The sequence below is a fragment of the Lepidochelys olivacea genome, assembly GCF_965140295.1.
Source record: "Lepidochelys olivacea isolate rLepOli2 genome assembly, chromosome: 10".
Classification (NCBI taxonomy): Eukaryota; Metazoa; Chordata; order Testudines; family Cheloniidae; genus Lepidochelys; species Lepidochelys olivacea.
The window spans coordinates 9537419-9551865 of record NC_140420.1 but is presented as its reverse complement, the minus strand read 5'-3'; the positions used below and the strand labels follow the sequence as shown (position 1 = coordinate 9551865).

General features: G+C 53.6%; 1 long non-coding RNA gene across 1 annotated transcript; it reads right to left on the bottom strand.

The window, feature by feature from the left end:
* Window positions 1-226: 226 nt before the first annotated feature.
* Window positions 227-6709, bottom strand: LOC311527202. Its single transcript, XR_014713276.1, has 3 exons — window positions 6593-6709; window positions 6082-6154; window positions 227-344 (listed from the first exon to the last, which is right to left on the bottom strand). It is a non-coding gene; the product is annotated as an uncharacterized lncRNA (long non-coding RNA).
* Window positions 6710-14447: the final 7738 nt, after the last annotated feature.

Here is a 14447-nt window from a genome sequence, read left to right as displayed (position 1 = left end):
ACAATGACTTTGCCACCAAAGTCTCCCAAGCACCCAGGTGAGTTAGGTTACTATGGTGTGACACTCCTTTTAGAGAAGGGGAAACTGAGGCACTGCAGGACACTAGTGATTTTTGTACACAGCAATGAAAACCTCAGTGAAAAGACACATCATTCAGAAAATATTTCAGAGGAACTTTTAAAGTCCAGTCCCACTTGCCTTTTTCATTTAAGACTTGATCCAGAAATCAATGGGGTTTGAGGCCACGCAGCATCCCACAGTATCCAGCTTTTATAAATGCAGCGTGCATGGTCAAGGTAGGTGAGACGTGTTACCTGTAGCATTTCTTCCCATGGAATACACATCTGCTCAGGGACAAAAGGTGCACACAAGCACATGAGTAGGTCTACACTGCAATTAAATACCTGCAGCTGGCCTGTGTCAGCTGACTCGGGCTCCTGGGACTCAGGCTGTGGGGCTGGTGAAATGCAGTGTACAGCAGAGGCTCTCAAGCTTCCCAGGTTAGTCCACCCCTGTCAGGAGTCTGATTTGTTTTGTGTATCCCCAAGTTTCAACTCACTTAAAAACTACTTGCTTAGAAAATCAGACATAAGAATACAAAAGTGTCACTGGCCGCTGTTCCTGAAAAATGGCTGACGTTCTCATTTTTACCATATCATTACAAAATAAATCAATTGGAATATAAATATTTACTTACATTTCAGTGTACAGTACATAGAGCAGTATAAACAAGTCATTGTCAGTATGAAATTTTAGTTTGTACTGACTTCGCTAGTGCTTTTGATGTAGCCTGTTGTACAACTAGGCAAATATCTAGATGAGTTGATGGACCCCTGGAAGACCTCCGCGTACCCCCAGGGGTACACATACCCTTGGTTGAGAACCACTGCTGTAGACGTGCAGGCTAGGGCTGGAGCCTGGACTCTGGGACCCTCCCCCCACGGGTACACCCAGTGTGCTAGGGACACCCCCACAAACACATGCTCATTCCAAAGTGCACCATTTGCACCCAGAAACACACACACTCCACCCCACACTCATCCCGAAATGCAGGCACACAAAAGCCACTTCAAACATGTACACCCCCACACCGCCCCAGGGACATGCCCTCGCACACCCACACCCATTTACGTTCACACACCAGATCCACACTCACTCAAGACACGTACGCGTGCTTCAAACCCCCACCCCCACAAGCAAACAGGGACACTCAGACCGGGTGCACACATACCCACTCACACGTGCTGTACGATGACAAGTCCTCACACACACAGCCGTCTAGCCTACACACATGGCGATTCATGCAAAGGGAGAACCACACCCCTCCTTGATTCCCCCCCCCACACACACTCCACCCTATGCCTTGAGCACAGGAGCCCATGAAGGCCAGTTCCTGTATCGCAAAGGCAGGGTGGATCCCTACTGATTCTCTAGGAGCCTCTCTCCACTGGGTCTCTCAAATCCTCCATAAAAGGAAAAGCAGCCTGCAGGTAGCACTGCCAAACTTAGTCATCCAAAGTCCACCAGAGCTCTCACAGCTCAGTCAGCAGCAATTTCCTCCCCGAACTTCCCCTTTCGAGGGCGGCTGGGCGGGAGGGCGAAGGATGGAGAGGAGTGGCCCTGCCTCTTTCGAAAGCCTCTGTCCTCGCCTCTCAGTGTTTATGGCCAGTTCATCGCCTCTCTTTGCTTGGGATGCAGCAGCAGCCAGCGATCTCGGGGAGCATGAGAATTATTGCAAGGAGGGGTGAGGTGCCTGCTTTTATGAGTCCAGCTTCAGCTACACGCTTGCTGCTTTGCTTGTTTCTGGAGAAGCATGTGTGATAGTTAGAGACCGGCTCAAACCAGTGCCCCAGATGCACACAGGCTCTGGGGAAGCTCAGGGCCTGATCCAGAGGGAAGCACTGCAGCTTGGGGGCATTTCTAATAAACTGATAACAATTCACACTTAGCACTTGCATAGAGCAGTCACTGTTCCCATCACTGTACAGCTCTTTACCGAGCAAGCGCTGGAAAGCTTGATTCCTCATTGCCTTGCATGGGCATTTACAGCTGTGCCAAGGGGTCATAAAATGCTCTGCCAGCTCCGAATCCATTGCTCACTTACATAGCTGGTGGCATTTACACTTTGCAGGGGAGTAACCAACGGCACACGGTGCTGAGCACTGAAGGATCAGGCCCTGTATTGCCGAAGGATGCTGGGCGGGGGTGGGAGGGAATTAGTAGTCATTCTTGACACAAACAAAAAGCACAGAGGCTGACTGAAGCCAACCCACATGTCACCATCCAAATGCAGTGTGCGTTTGCAGCTCTTTCCAGCCAAGTGCTACACAATTGCTTCAGCCCTGGGAGATCAGATAGGGATGACTCCCCTAGGCTGATAACACTTTGCGCTTACATAGCACTTTCTGTCTTCAAAGCCTTCTTTTTTGTTTTTTTAAACAAATATGACTGACTGAATCCTCACACTGCCCCTGTGAGGGAAGGCAGGGATGCAGGGGTTAAGGCAAGTGACTCCCCCAAGGTCACACCGTGAGTCAGTGTTGGAGCTGGGTGTGGAAACCAGGAGTACTGACATACTGCTTCCTTATACGGGTCCTGGGCTTACTTAACTCCTCCCAGAACATGCAAATATCTTCTCGTGAGTTTCTAGTGACTGAGCAGGATGTGTCACCAGGTACCTCATTCCAGGACCTTGTCTACACTAGGGTCGGTGCTAGCCCACTGAGGGCCCTAAGCAGGAATATTTTGCCCCCACCCAGACACAACACATACTAATAATTAATAGGGGCTCCCTTTAAGCTGCTCAGGGCCCTAAACAATTCCTTAGTCTGCTTATGCCTGGCGCCGGCTCTGGTCTACACTAGGGTTTTTCTGGTGCCTAGGGCCTGATTCATCATTGCCTTATGGCGAGTTTGCACGAGCTAGGCTGGCCCAACAGGGCTGCAGGGCAGGTTTAAACCCCACGCCAGGGGAATATCCCCCTGGTACGATTGTCTCTGCACAGGGAGTATGCCACAGCTGGGCAGGAGTAGGAGGGGAGCTGTGCACCAGCAATTCTGCACCGGTAAAGTGTCCCATAGTGGCAATTGCAAGAGAGGCCAAATTAGCCACCACAGCACCTGACCAGGAAAAGGACAAACGCCCCATCTGCACCAGTGGGAATCAGGCCCAAGGGATGGAAGCTGTAGCAGAGAGGGGATGGGGCATGCTACCAGCCTGAAGCAGGGGTCGTTCGAGCTGGGCCGCTCTCCAGACCCTGCACAGCCCGTTCACAGTCGACCAGACTCAGCTGAGCTCAGGCAGTTTCATGGGCCCGTTGTCTAATTCCCACTAGATGACCCAGCGGTCATGACAACCGAGCCTTGTCTACACTACAGCGCCACCAGAGCTGAGCCTGGCTCTCAATGACCTTGGGCAAGTCCCTCATACCTCCGTGCCTCAATTTCCCCGTTAGTACAATGGGGATAATAGTTAGCTACCTCCCAGGACTAATTAGAGAACGTTCGGAAAGCACTCTGAAAATGCATTTTGCTAGGTCAGAGTACCGCTCCTCACTAGATTTAGTGTGTGATCATTCCCATGTGAACCACCTTGCCCGGGATTACGTTACAGGCACAAAGGCCCGAGACGTCACTGCTAACAGGACTTCCTAAAGCGTGGAAACTAGTTGGGAAAGCCAGGAGGAGGGAGGTGGAGGTGCCATCCACTCCAGGAACAGCCTTGGCTTCCTCATGAACTTTGGCATGGCGTCAGGACTGCTTCCTTCGCTCAAGCCAAGCAGAGAGCCTGCAGTGTGTGTATCCCCTGCTTTGTCACAGGTACTGACAAAAGCACAAGCTCCCTAGACAGATGTCGCCGGGGTATGACGTGAGACACTGGGATAGAGAGAGGCAGAAAAACAAAGCCCGGCAACCACATCTGCTGCTGCTATTGGTCTGAATCTGCAACAGGCTGGAGGAGGAGAAGCCTGGAGGCCCCACGCTGCCCACAGCCCAGCCTGGGCTCGCATCTTCCAAACAAGGCACAGGCCCTGAGGCCCCAGGCTGCCGACAGTGACTGATAATCCTGTAACACCAGCAGATGGGCAACCACAGGCACCAGCCATCTGCACTCAGCCCTGCCAGTAATGCTTCCCTGGGTCCTGCTCCTGCTGATTACTTGGCAATTAACACTGGCGTGAACCCAGGGCTGTAACTCCATGATTCTGCATGATCTAGCCCCCGGGGCCCTTTGAAGTCAGCCAGGAATCTGGGACTTTCCCTCTTCTGCAGACTGTCTCTGGGCAGCCCATTTGCTTAGACAGGAGAGAGAAATGATGGAGATGGAGCGTGTGAGAGAGGGAGGGTTGCCCTGGAACAGGAAACATAGACCCAGCCACTCTACCAGGCTCAGAGGGCAGCATGTTTTAACTGCATCAGGAGTGAGTGGAGCAGGGTCCTGTGTCATGGCAGCTTTCTGGAGCACTGGGCCTGGGACCTATAACTCTGCAGCTGGGGAAATCAAGGGGCCCTATGCCTTAGTGCTCCTCAATTGTACCCAGCATGCTCGCTATCCATTTGAGGTCTTGTCTTTTGCTGTCTAATCCCAGGGAGGGACGGGACCAGCTGAGTACAGGTTACAGGCTCAGAGGCAGGCCTTGGCAGTTGAGAGAACACGAGCAGCCATAAATCCTCCATCGCTGCACAGTATCTGCTGTGTAAACCCCCTCTCTCCCCGTACCTTACCTACCGGCAGTGACTTCTTTGTGGAATTCTTCCTGCGAGGGAGGGGCAAGGAGGAGCAGATTTCGCCACCCCGGGACTATGGAAGCGACGAGAAAACCTCCAGAGAGAGCGCGGGGGAAGCGCATTCTGCGCTCGAGGAATCGCTGTCTGGTTAGAGCCACAGAGCGGATCGCTGGGCTCCAGTTGGCTTAAAGAGGGAGGTAAAATTCCTGTGCCTTTCTCCTTACACCCAAATCATTCCCTTGCCTTAGAGTCCCCAGCCCCGCTCACCAGGGGAATGGAGGGCCATGGGGGATATCTTCTCTTTCTATTACAATAGCACTCACAGGCACCTACTGAAGTTGGGGACCCTTGAGCTAGGCGTTGCACACACAGTAAGAGCTTCCAGTCGAAATAGACCTAGCAAGGCGAAGGGTGGGAGGGAAAACAGAGGCAGAGAGGTGTGAAGTGATAGCCAGCAGGTCGGGAATAGAATTTAGGGGGGACATCCTGGCCCCGCTGAAGTCAATGGGAGTTTTGCCGTGAGCCAGGATTTCACCCCAGGTCTCCAGACCGAGTCCAGTGCCCTATTCACTAGCTCAGACCACTTCCTTTAGCAAACAACTCTTCCAGTCTAAGCCTTTTGGCCCAGTCCCATCTTTACATTGACAGATCCTATTTCAGGAACAGGCCTACGTTATAGGTAGGGGCTCCCTGATTAGACTCACCCTGTATCCTCAGCCCCCCTTGTGCAACACACAGCTCTGGGGAGAGACTGTTCAACCACTGCAAACTGCGTAACCCTAGGCACCGTGCAGTATTTAGTTGGATTTCGCAATCACTGCATTTTATTGGGGTTGGTTTTGTAAAAAGGCTGCCCAGCCTCAATAAATGACTAAACAGAGCGATAAAAGACCTAGGAAATTGCTCTGATTGCGTCTCACAGCATCAAAGGCCCGGATGCTTATGGGAAGTGGGGGGGGGTCAAGCCAGCCCCCCACTTTATCCAAATCTATTGTGGCCGTTAATTGTCCTCAGTACATTTTCTAAAGCGCTGAATGATCACAGGCAAACCTACTTTGTCCCACAAGCTGCCCAGCGGGAGACCATCCCCCTTCATGGGGGCAGGGGGTGGTCCCAGAGCCAGCTTGGGGGGGAAGGAGAGAGCAAGGGCAGTGAGATGAAGAGAGATCTCTAGTTCTATACCTCAACTTGCCAGCGAGAGGAGCAGCTAGCGGGCTGGGGCCACAGCTGATATCTTTCAAGATGCTGCCCTTGTTTATAGCCCTGTCACCTCACTGGGGCTGTGTGGTTGTAGCTGGGTGTTCCCAAGTATCCTCACATTGCTTCTGACCCCCTTGCCCCCAAATACTTGTACCGTTTCTCAAGCCGCAGGCTGCTACGCTGAACTCAGTGGTCACTTCCAGATGGACAGCCAACAGCATCCCGCTCTGGACGGACAAGACAGACACAGGGATAGAGATTTTTGAATCAATTACTCCAGCCTGACCCCCGCCCACCCAGCCCCAGCTCAAGGGGTTCGATTCAGTGGATCATTAAGACAGAGACTTGTTTGGATCTGGCTTCTCCAAGTGTGGATGTGAACCACCCCAAAGTTCAGAGGGGCCCAGCTCCAGCCAGGGCCAGCCCTAACGGGCATCCCAGCAAACATCTGCTTCAGCGAGGCAGGGGCAGAGGGACGCTGAGGTACGCTCCAGGGAGATCCTGTGACCCTTGGACAAGAGATCTCTAGCTGAGATGGGGACTCTGCTCCCGTGCGCACAGGGCAGCGCTGGAAGGAAGCCGGACAGCCCGGAGCGTGGTGGTGTCGACTCGCCCGATGTCTGCCCTTACGTCCACGCAGCTGTAAAAACACTGCACACACGCACCCAGTGCTGCCATGCAGCAGCCGCCCCGGCACCAGGCGAGTCCTCCCAGTCAGGCAGCCAGCCAGCCACTTCTGATGACACGTTGCAGCAGGAATGAGTCGGAAAAGGGCCCGGCCCAGCCTGTGTGTTGTTGCCAGGACCTGGGGTGGGGGGTGGGGGAGTGGGCGAGGAAACCTAATAAATAAACCAGGTGCCTTTGGGTTTCTTGGCAACCCTGTGATGGGGCAGCCGCGCCCTGTTGCTGCAAGTTTCCTCACAGCTGATGACACAAAAGGACTTTGCCCAAGACTTGGGTGATGGGACTTCTGCTGAGGCTTGGCAGCTCGGGGCCAGAGAATACTACTTGTAGTGACAGATTTTTTGATGGAACTTGGGCAGTGGAAATTGGACAGGGGATGAGCAACCGGTTACACACAGGCTGTCTGTCAGATGGTCAGAAACGAGTCCAGAACCATGCGATTTGGGCATCTGATCACCATGACTGGGGCTCAGGATGAGTGAACAGGGCACAGATCACAGGGGTGGGTGCTCCCGGCTCCTTCCCCAGTGCAAGGAACCTTGAGCGAACCAGAGCTAGCAGAGCCTTTGCTGAGCCCCTGTGCAGGCAGACACCTACATGAACCCCCTCTCCCTACCCCTTCTGGGGGACAACAGACATCAAAGAGGAGCATTCTCCTGACATGGAAGGGAAGCGGGGGAGAGAGGAGCTTCCCCTCCCAGAAGCTAGAGAGAGATCCAATTCACCAAGGGGCAGTGTTGTCCAGTGGGTAGAGCACTGGACTGCAAATCAAGTGGTCTGGATTCTACTCTTGACTCTGCCAATGACTGGCTGGGTGACCTTGGGCAAGTCTCAATGTTCCCGTTTCCCGTCTGTGAAACAGGGATCAGGAAACCAGCCCATTTATAAAGCACTTAGAGATCTCTGGCTGAGAAGCTCTGGTATTAGTCTGTTTATTGCAGGCTGAATAGAAACCTCAGGGCGTTTCTGTTTTGATTGATTTTTTTTTTTTTTGGTGGTGAAGGAAATGGTCCCATCTTCAGACATTTTGCATTCCCGACATTGGCTCCCCACCCCATTCTAGCTTTTGGGGAGACAAAGGGGCATGTAAGCCAATTTGCCATTGTCATCTTAAGAGAACCCCATGGGGAAACTATCTCCTGGAAAACAATAAGAACCATAAAGGTGCAACCTCCTTGCCCCATTTGCTGATTGAGGCACTAATGTGTAAGTCATTTAAATGCTAATATTATTCATCAGGGCTACCCAACAAAGCTTATCAGAGACAGCTGGAGATTGGAGGGGGAGGATTATTGCCCAAGGTGACAATGCTGTGGTGCAGGAGCAGAGAGCTGCAGATCACATCGATCTTGCTCTGAGCAGCTCTGCTGGCGAGAGGGGGCACGGGGACTCTCTTCTCTCCCTGTGCAACAGCAGGGCAGGATTCTGCCCATTCCTACCTAGTGCTCCAGGGACCTGGGTGAGGTGACTGCTACTGCGTCAGCCAGTGCACAATGGCACAAAGGAGATGCCCCCTCCTGCTAGAGGCCTGGCCGAGGGCCCAGGCACTTAGAGCCAAAGGGGCAACCACTGTGCTGGGGGGAAGGGAAGGTACCATGCCTCACCTAGCTTTGCACTCGCCCCTGGGTGTCTCCTGAATGCAGCTGTAGACCCCTGCTTCCTCCCCGCTCTGCTGGGCATGCTAAGCTGTGGCTGCTCCTTTGAAGAGCTGCACCCTGCCCCACACTGCAGCTGCCCAGGCTGAGCTGTCACTAATGTCAGCCTCGCAGTGTTCCCTTTTCCCCATTACCCCTATGCAGCTGCTGGCAGTAAGGGTAGGATTTCACCCTTAGCTGGGATCTGACTTACAGTCCCAAGGTAACAGGAACTCCTGAGCAAGCATGTCCGGTGGTCGCTGGGGTGAGGAAGCGGAGCAGAGCACCCTGCTTCCTCCAGAGCCTGGAAAATGCCTGGCTGCAAAAACCAGGAGAGTCCGACTGCCTCGTTCTTTTCCTGAATCCCCTGCTTGCCAAGCCTGGCTATCCAGAGCAAGGCCTCATCCCCTTTGTTCTCTCTGCTCCCTGATCCAGTGGACACTTCCTTCATCTAGCCCTTTTGGAGGGCAAGGCTGGAAAGCAAGTAGGGCCTGCCTTATCTGTCCTGTTCCCTGCGACTTCACATCCCCCATTGGAGCCCTGCAAGAGCGCCATGAAAATTCATTAGCTGATGCGCAAGATCTGCTTGCCCACCCTTCCCGCCAGGACGATGCCAAGGATAGAATCAATGCATTTGCTTGGCCATCAACAAAACAAATCAGCCGGGGTGAATGGGATTCTGTGCCGTAGCCTGAAGGAATTTGATAATGTTCTGTATCCTGCTAGTCAAGAGACCCCTTCACTGAACTGCTGCTGTGCAAGTCAGGGAGGGCATCTGCCCTCAGCCCTTGGAGACTCCCAATGTAGTGCTGCCTGCTATACCCAGGCCATGGGGTCAAACCCACTCCCTCCAGCGCCAGGTATATTGCTTCTGCAGTGCCAAAGATTAGCCCAGCTGAGGGCGCTTCCTGCCACTCCACGGTGATGTCCGCATTGCAGCAGCAGATTCCAGCAGTGAAGGGAGGCAAGTGAATGATCTGATGATCTATAGCAACATAGCCCTCATGGGGCACCTGAGAACAAACCCTGGTGCACAGCCACCCCTATGGGGCCACCCGACAACAGCAACCCTGCGCAATGGAAGAAAACAATGGTTAGGGAGGAATCATTTTTCGTTTTCCATATTCTAAAGTCACTGCAGTTATAGGGGGGAATAACCAGTGATGGAAACTCTCTTCATTGACAGCAGTGAGGGATTATCATCATCTACATTGTGACAGCACCCAGACACCCAGCTCGGCCTTGGGGCCCTGTTGTGTCTGGTGCTGTACAAACACACACAGAAAGACACGGTCCCTTCCTCTGTGAATGTACAGTCTAAGAGGAGCTGCCGCTTAGCAAAGGTGGGGGAAAGGGGCAGGATCAAAGCAGCTTCCTGTTCACTTGTACATTGTGAGGTTGCAATCAGGCCCTCTGAGTTGTGCTGGTGTGAGTACCACACCGTCCTCTCTAGCGTTACTAACACACACAGGCGGGGATTCTGCTAGAGATGTAGCCCAACCAGGGCAGCCTTGGGGGAGGGGATAGCAAAGGGTTTTTTAAGCCACTTCTGTTCTGGGCTGCTCTAAGGGCTGAAATGGCCCCGGTGTAAATTAGAACCCTCGTCTCAGGCTGCTCCCCAGCTTGCAGAAGCCCAGAATTCCCATGGTGCCCTGTGCAGTGGGTCCCACCCATTCCTTGTGTGCTAACTGCACCAGGGGTGGCAGGGTGGGCAATGCAGGGTTGCCTGCATTGGCACATGCCTGCATCCAAGGAATCCTGCCTTGACTGTTTGCAGACTGAGCACAGCCCCGGCACGCCACAGCAGCAAGGTAAAGTGCTGTATTACAGTGCACAGCCTGCATCTAAGGAGACTTCATCTGGATCAATGCACACAAAGGGTGAGGTCTGCAAAGCTGCCTAAGGGTCAGCCCTGCAAGCTGGGCAGTCAGTCACACGCCTTACACAGCCTGGAACATCCCCAAGATTCTCGGGACGGCCCCGGCCTTGCACTGTTCAAGTCACTGGGAGCTTTGCTGACTTCAGTGGGCAGAGGATGGGGCCCCAAACGGGTGCTGGGCTACTGGGGCAGCTATCGGTCAACTTGCAGCCTTCACTCTGCAGAGAAAATGCCCCCACCGATTAGCTGCAATGCAGAATCACGCTGCTAGGTGGCAGTGTTGAGATGCACACTGCAGACAACACAGTCCTGCGAAATGCACGGGCCACAGAGCTGGGAAGGGAGACCAGTGGGATCCTGAGGGGTTATTTTTTTGCCCAGGGGAGCAGGTGTGTTGCCAGATAAGCTACGCATCCAGTTCATCCTCTGGGTCCTGTAGGGGGAAACCAGGCTCCCTGGCTGCAATGAAGCCCAGAGGGGATGGTGCTACCCTTGATCCACCAAGGGGCCTGGAGTTGGCTGGGGCGTGGGGCCCAGGGACTCGCAAGGCGCGCTGCAGGCTGGCTTTTATAGCTGCTCCCCTCTTGGGGAATACCAGCGAGAGGGTGGCACTATCATTGCCGGGCCTCTCCCGTGAAAAGGCACCTGGGTGAGCCAAGGCCGGCATTTTTAGAGGCAGACCTGAAACAAACGGCAGGCATTGACCATGCCTGAACTACGGTGGGGCTGAAGCCAAGCATCTGTGACACGCCCGGAGAGCCAGAGCAGCAAACGACGGAAAAAAAGACCACGTTTTCCCCTGGAGTGTAAAATATTCCCCGGTATTACAACCTGGGAATCCCAGCAGTGTAACAGGGGAAGAAATAAGCACACAGCAAAACCACAGGGGCCAAATTCTCTGCTGGCCAGTGACTTCAGTGGAGTTGTGCCAGCAGAGAACTAAGCCCTTGGTATCTGCACAGCCCACTGAGCTCAGCTGGTAAACCAGAGGGCGGGAAGAGGTGGGCCAACAGCATAGCAGAGTGAGCAGCAGAGCAGGGACATTTAAACCAAGCTTTAAAGCAGGGGTTCTCAAACTGGGGGTCAGGACCCCTCAGGGGGTCGCAAGGCTATTACATGGGGGGTCGTGAGCTGTCAGCCTCCACCCAAACCCCACTTTGCAGCCAACATTTATAATGGTGTTAAATATATTTAAAAGTGTTTTTAATTTATAAGGGGGGGTCGCACTCAGAGGTGTGCTATGTGAAAGAGGTCACCAAAACAAAAGTTTGAGAAGCACTGCTTTAAAGGCTCACCAGCGGGGACTGTTAAGCTTGTAGGGGGAGGGTTCAGAGCTCTGGAGCGGAAGGTTATCTACCAACGGCTAAAGGGCCCTAGATCAATACGCTGAGTAGAGAAGAGAGGAGAGCTGGGCTCAGTGGTTACGAGCTGCGTTTGCCCTCCTACCACGGCGCAGCAGGTTCCTGATGCTACATGTTGTTTGCTCAGAGTGGATGGGGCTCAGCCCTGCATGGATGTTTGGTGCCATCTCCTCACTTTGCCTGGTCCAAAGAGAACATCTCCAGGGGGCAGCTCAGCAGCTGCTGTTAGGTTGTCGCCTGGCCAGCCCGTAGGCAGCCATCCATCCCATGCGACAGGCCAACGGAAACATCCGCAGCGAGCTGCAGCCCAGGGACACACACAGCCTGGCAGGGCTTTATAGGGTGCCAGCCCTCAAGTACCCGGAACTGCAGGAGGCACCATGGAGCATAGAGACGAGAGGGAAGGAGATGGGTGCACCACAGCAGCTAGGGTAAGGGAGACAACACAACTGGCCACTCCCTGCTGCATTCCCCTTGGGCCTGCCACAAGCTCCGCCATGGCGAGCTCCTACAGGGATGCCCTATTCCAGGGGCCACGTGTCAAGCCGGAGTCCTCAGGTGAGATGAACAGGAGCAATGGGGTTAGAGCTGCCTCAGTCCCCCTCAGCTCCAGTGATTGGAGCCAGGATTCACCTGGAGAGTATATGCCCAGTTCATTCCCTGCCTATGAGCCTGCAGGCCTCACAGCAGGGCTCTTGGGAAGGGGCAGGCCGGTATTTGCTCCAGGATGCTCATTGCACCTCACTGGAATCAGGAGAGCCAGGCCTGGTGCCCAATGTGCTGAAGAATGGAAGTCAGGGTTGGCTGCCCTTGCCAAAGGGCTGAAATTCCCAACCTAGGTGCCCCTGGTCCAGCCATCAGCTACTAAGGGGAACAAGCCCCCGCCTCCTTCCTCCCCCCTTCAAAACACCAAGCTGGTCTTTTTGGACACTCAGCCTGGTGCAGAGCATGTGCTAGGGGCTCCCACAGCTGCAGCAGACTCCTGAGCCGGATGCCGAGACTCAGGGCTTCTCCAGGCTGGGTTTCGGTTTCAGCAGCCACCCCACCTTTCACACATTCTTTCTATCCCGGGGGCCCACCTCGGTCCCAACCCCGGCTGCACTGCCCCCAAATTATGCCGCATACGCTGGCAGAGAAACAGGCCCCGGCCATTGTTTCTTTCAATAGCTGGTTGCCCAGAGGTACAGCCTGGTTGCCAGCCCCTATAGTGAAAAGCCAAACCAGCACAGAGGGGCTGGGGGAGGGGAGAGGCACCCCCCAGCTCCAGTTATGGCTGATTTCACAGCGCCTGTAACTCCGCTTTTATGTGCTGGAGGCTTGTGCCAAGCCTCGCCCAGGGCTTGAACTGAGAATGTGGAGCAAGGGAAACTCCCCTTTCCATTCAGGCCTGGCCTCAGAGTCCCTCCCCTCCCACAGGGTGCTACAGCTCCTCTTTCCCTCTCCCTGGCCATGGTCCCTCCTCCCCTCTCCCCATTTCTTTCCTACCCCACCAGCTTTCAGGCTTCCCCTGGACTTTAACCGATGCACGCCAGTTGATTTTGGGGCTGGTGCTATCCCCTGATACCACTGCCAGGCATTGCTGGGTCTCCCGTGTAGAGGCCAGTTCATCCCAGTGTAGCACCAACTCAGAAGAGCCTGCAACAGGATTCAATAGAGCTCAGCCCCAGGGTACAGCCAGGGTAGGATTCCACATCTAGGGAGAGCAGCGTCTCCTCTCCTTTGCAATGGGGCGAGTCTGGAGTAACTCCCAACTTTACTGGAGTTCCACCAGATTGGCTTTAGTGCATATCAGCAGAATTTGGGCCAGGAGGGTGAATTTAAGTGCGGGTTTGAGCATCTTAAAGACTTCGACTATCTCCCCATCAAACTGGCCAGAGAACAACAAGCTTTCCCACCCCCAAACTGCCACTGTGCCTCAGGCCTGAGCTGACAAGCCTTCCTCTAAGTGCCCGGGCAGTCCTGCTGAGAGTGCCAGTAACTGTGATAATTAGTGCCGGCTGTCCTTTCTATGATACGGGTATTCACCCTCTAAGAATTGAGACCTCATTCCATGTCATTCCATGTAGGCTACCAAATAGCTGCAATGGCTTCTGCTCCCTACCAGTCTGGCTCAGATTTGAGCCAGCCATGTAGAAGTGACTGGTTCTATCCTGAGACAGAGGATCCTTCAGAGGAAGAAAGCTGGCTGTTTGTGACGACGGACCATCCTTCCCTCCCCTCCTTGCTGCTCTCTGTCAGCCTGGCCTCTCCCAGGCAATTCTGGTTCAACACCATCCCTTATTTTATGGCCAATTTGGTCCCACACCAACCTCAGTCTATGGCCGTAAGGTCATGGATAGAAAATGGAAGAGTGGCCGTGAGAGAAAATTTTAGGCCCAGGTAGTCAAATGCTGGCCTCCGTTTTGCCCTTGAAATTTGCAGATACAATTTTACACCTACGATTGTCTGTGGACAGCTTTTAAACCACTTAAGTTTTTAAGTACAAACACCTGATTGGCAGGTGTAAAAAGTTATCGAAGTGGCCTGGATTGAGCCAGGCAATTTTTGTGTGTCCCCAAAACAGCAGGCACAAAAACAGAGGCCCTCATGTCACAAGCAGGTTTTGTTAGCAAGCTAAGACAATACACACGTTCCCCAGACATACTGCAGCAATGGCTTTCGCAAGACACGAAGCCCGTCAATGGGGATTTGTCAGCCTGAGGTTTGCTGGAATCTGGGTTTCCTCTAGTCCTGGCTCAGGTTCACCAAAACATTGGCCAACATGAGAACGTGCCAGGAATTCTGCCTCAGCTGGTTCTTAGAGAGATAAGGTGGGTGAGGTAATATTTTTGACTGGGCCAATTTTTGTGGAGAGAGAGAGAACCTTTGGAGCCTGCACAGAGCTGCTCTTCCTGAAAGCTTGTCTCTCTCTCACCAAAAGAAGTTGGTCCAATAAAAGATATTACCTCACGCACCTGGTCTC